The sequence below is a fragment of the Charadrius vociferus genome, unplaced genomic scaffold (assembly GCF_000708025.1).
Source record: "Charadrius vociferus isolate BGI_N301 unplaced genomic scaffold, ASM70802v2 scaffold1284, whole genome shotgun sequence".
In the NCBI taxonomy this organism is placed as follows: Eukaryota; Metazoa; Chordata; class Aves; order Charadriiformes; family Charadriidae; genus Charadrius; species Charadrius vociferus.
Genome location: NW_009648060.1, coordinates 466,161 through 470,482, shown reverse-complemented (window position 1 = coordinate 470,482; position 4,322 = coordinate 466,161).

The following is a 4,322-nucleotide window of genomic DNA, read 5'->3' as shown; positions in this document are numbered from 1 at the left end:
ACCGCAAACTCTACATCAGCGATTATATTTTGCAGCTTATAAGAAATTTCCTCTTAAACCTTACCCTTGTCAGCTATAAAACCATATAAAGACAGAAAAGACCTTTTAATAAGATAAAGTTTCACCTACGCAACACAATTCCCAAATTAATTACCTTTTAAACCACAGAACATTCTTTAGACAAACTCTGTCTACAATTAACTCTTCAGTACGTACTAAAATCTTTGTTAAATTCTTAAACTTGATGATCAGAGCTAGGGAAGTTTACACCACCTTGCTACACCTTTGTCCCCACAAACGCAGTCATAAACCGTTTTCTTAACAAGTTTTCTTTCAACCTTCCAGTGGTCCTGTCCATCTCTTAAGAAAGGGAAGTCCTCACTATCAGCACATTTTCCGACCCTTTTGGGGCTCTTCTCTACCTCGTTCAAAGCGAGCCGCCGTGCTGTCAGTCTGTGACCCCGATTTTTCAGTTATTTACTGGTATTTGCATCACTTGCAACTTATCTGTGACGACTTGGATGCTTGCTTCAAAGTAACAGGCAAAAATAATCACTAATGAAGGGCTGAGAACGGAACACATGGAACCCACCTACAAAACAGGTATTTCATGACAATTCCTCACTTATAATCATGCATTCAGACCTGTGAGCTGCTTGAAAAAACCCCAAAAAACTAATGTTGTTGCATCAATTAAAAAACCACAAGTTTTTAATTAAAATTATGTCTATTCGCAAGAACTCAATAGTCTACTGCATCAGCGATAATACAAATTCACAATTTTAGCGTTAAAAGTACTAAAGGCAGTCACGTTGATAAGTGCACAGCCAGTCACTAAGAATTTTTTAATAACTTTATCCAATTTAAACTGATCTGAAACTTGATAAAGCCAGTTTTAAAAGCCATTGCAAGGATGAGAGAAGCTGGGCGATGAACCCAAGCAGCCACAACAAATAGCAGCTGAATGTGTCTTCAACACAGCTGAAAAAATTGAGATTTCATTTTGAAAATGAAACACGAACCTTCAAACGTGTGTGTCAAAGCGCACTAAAATATGTTCCTCGTTCTGTTTTGCCCCATCCTTTGCCATTTCGATTCAGAAATGTCAGTCGAGTTACCATTTTTCGAGAAAGACACCGCAAAGGGATCGTTTCCTTACAAGGAGCCAACAGAAATACTCCCAGGGCAGAGACCCCCGCTCAGCACAACCGACCCAGAGCAGCAGCCGCCCGTGCTCAGCGCAGCATCAACCCCAGCTCACCTGCGCTGCTGCTCCCAGCCCCTCACCCCCTTACCTCCCCTCCTCCTCGGCCACAGGCATGGTCAGAAGCCCCCGGCCATGAAGGATCCCTGGCGGCACTGTGGCACGGGAAATGCCTGCAGTCAAATTACCCTACCCCGGCTTTAATCGTCAGGACCGTCTACTCGTTAGGAGGTTTTGCTGCTGACCAGAGAGAGAAGGACGGACGCCGAGCAGCCTGCGCATTCGTCAGACACAGAAAATATGTAACGGTTCACCCCACCCACCGCCAAGCCCTCCGGATCCACTTCAGTCACCAGCGCGACGCAAGAGGGAAAACAAACATCGTCCCCTCCTGCCTTTTTAGAACTGCAGAAACGCTGGAGTTAATTTTAGGATTGCTGGAAATACAGGACTTTCAGCTGTTTGCAGTCATATGGGGAGAATAAGGAACAGCACGATGAGGCTCAAATTACCTGTGTGTTTGTATATTCATTTTCTTTTAAAAATTCTTACATATCCTGCCTCATAGAATGGGGAGCTTACTTGTTCACCCAGGAAAACACAAGCATAACTTTAGAACACACTTGGAAAGAATCAAAAACACAGAGAAGGGCACCTTTCATTTTCCTAATCACAAGTCTTGACACAAAACAACAGCTTTCCCCTTTCAAATGACCCAAAGAAAGGTGAGTTTTGGTCTGATGACAGGTTTACTGAACATCACCATGAAACAGATTTCTAATAGAAAGGGACAGATTATTTTTTTCCAACCAATTATCCTTGACTTACAGTGGGCAGGAGACACCCAAATAATGACAGGAATAATCAATTGCCTGTCAAATGCAAGGTTCTGTTCTTTCTCTAATTTCTAAATACTAACTGAACACCCAATGAAAAAGCTGAACCCAGTGCCACCAACTGTTGCTCAAGTATCCACACTGTACATCCTGGCCCTAATTAAATCTCTGTGCACTATCTCCTATTTGTAATTAATTTGACGGTGGAACAAAGTTAGCACTTCCCTGGGAAGCAAAGTCACAATGACCAGAAAGAATCAGAACTAATTCCTACCAGTAGAAAAGAGAATTAGCTAAAAAAAAGCCACTAAAAATAACTGTACAAATGTCATTCTTGTGAAATTTTATGACAACGGGTGAAAGTTAGGCCCAACAGAGGCCAAAACTTTCATTATCCGATACAGGCGGCGGATTTTTTTCTCCTTGCACTCTGCATTCAGATCGTGCGTAGAGAAATGTCAAACCGCACGGCTGTAGCCCCAGATAGCTGGCGACAGGGTTAACTCAGGCTATCAGCAGCATTAGAAATGTTTATCTGGCCAAGGACAGCACGGAGCTGCTGATTTCTTAGCTTGTGTTGGTGCTACAACAGCATCTGCCGCCGTGGACTGAACGCTCAGGGATCCGCTGTGAGCACCGTCCTGCCAGGCTGAGCTGGGACGGCTGAGCCGCCTTTGCCGGGAGAGTTCACTAGCGAGTCGGTGCCTCTTAAAGTAAAAAAAAAATACCTGTTGCTTGCAACTAAGACCAGCACGGCAGAAATGTAGCACTGAAGGTGATAAAAACACCTCAAAGGCTGTGTGCCACCAGCACCCAGCACACTTCTAATGCCAGAAAGCTGCGACCAGGATTCGCTTGGGAAAAACGCACTGGAAAGCCCCCTGCCCGCAGCGGGACCCCCTCTGGCGCCCGGGGGGACACAGCCCACACGCAGCAGTGGGGACAAGCAGGGATGCCCGGGTCTGGGGGAGACACCGGCCCCTCGCAACGGCGGTGCAGCGGCTCCTCTCGGCCCGTCGCTCCCCTCAGACATCCCAGCTCCCCTCCGCCCCTCACGGCTCCGTCCCCACAGAGCCCCCGGCTCCCCTTAGCATCCCGCCTCCCTCCCCTCGGAGCGCCCGGCTCACCCCAGCACCCCCACGGCTCGGTCCCCTCAGAACCCATGGCTCCCCACAGGCCCCCCGGCTCGATCCCCTCAGAGCTCTCGCCTGCCCTCAGAGCGTCCGGCTCTCCTCAGAGTCCACGGCTGCCCTCAGAACCTCCTTTCAGAGCGTCCGGTTCCCCTCAGCCCCCCGTGGCTCCGCCCCCTCCGAGCCCATGGCTGTCCTCAGCATCCCGCCTCCCTCCCCTCGGAGCGCCCGGCTCACCCCAGCACCCCCACGGCTCGGTCCCCTCAGAACCCATGGCTCCCCACAGGCCCCCCGGCTCGATCCCCTCAGAGCTCTCGCCTGCCCTCAGAGCGTCCGGATCCCCTCAGGCCCCCCGCGGCTCCGGCCCCTCAGAGCTCCCGCCTCGCCTCAGAGCCCATGGCTGCCCTCAGAACCTCCCCTCAGAGCGTCTGGCTCCTCTCAGAGCCCATGGCTGCCCTCAAGCCCCCCGCGGCTCCTTCCCCTCCAGAGCCTATAGCTCCCCTCAGAACCCATGGCTCCCCACAGGCCCCCCGGCTCGATCCCCTCAGAGCTCTCGCCTGCCCTCAGAGCGTCCGGCTCTCCTCAGAGTCCATGGCTGCCCTCAGAACCTCCCTTCAGGACCCCCCCGGCTCGGTCCCCTCAGAGCGTCCGGATCCCCTCAGGACACCCACGGCTCGGTCCCCTCAGAGCCCGGGGCTCCCCTCAGAGCCCACGGCTGCCCTCAAGCCCCTGGCGGCTCCTTCCTCTCAGAGCCCATGGCTCCCCTCAGCACCCCGCCTCCCCTCCACGGCTCCTTCCCCTCCGAGCCCATGGCCCGCCTCAGAGCGTCCGGATCCTCTCAGAGTCCATGGCTCCCCTCAGCATCCCGCCTCCCCTCCACGGCTCCTTCCCCTCAGAGCCCATGGCCCGCCTCAGAGCGTCCGGATCCTCTCCAGAGTCCATGGCTGCCCTCAGATCCTCCCCTCAGAGTCCATGGCTCCCCTCAGCATCCCGCCTCCCCTCAGAGCGTCCGCCTCCCCTCAGGACCCCCCCGGCTCGGTCCCCTCAGAGCCCATGGCTCCCCTCAGAGCTCCCGCCTCCCCTCAGAGCCCATGGCTCCCCTCCGAGCGTCCGGATCCCTTCAGGACACCCACCGCCCCCTCCTCTCCCACA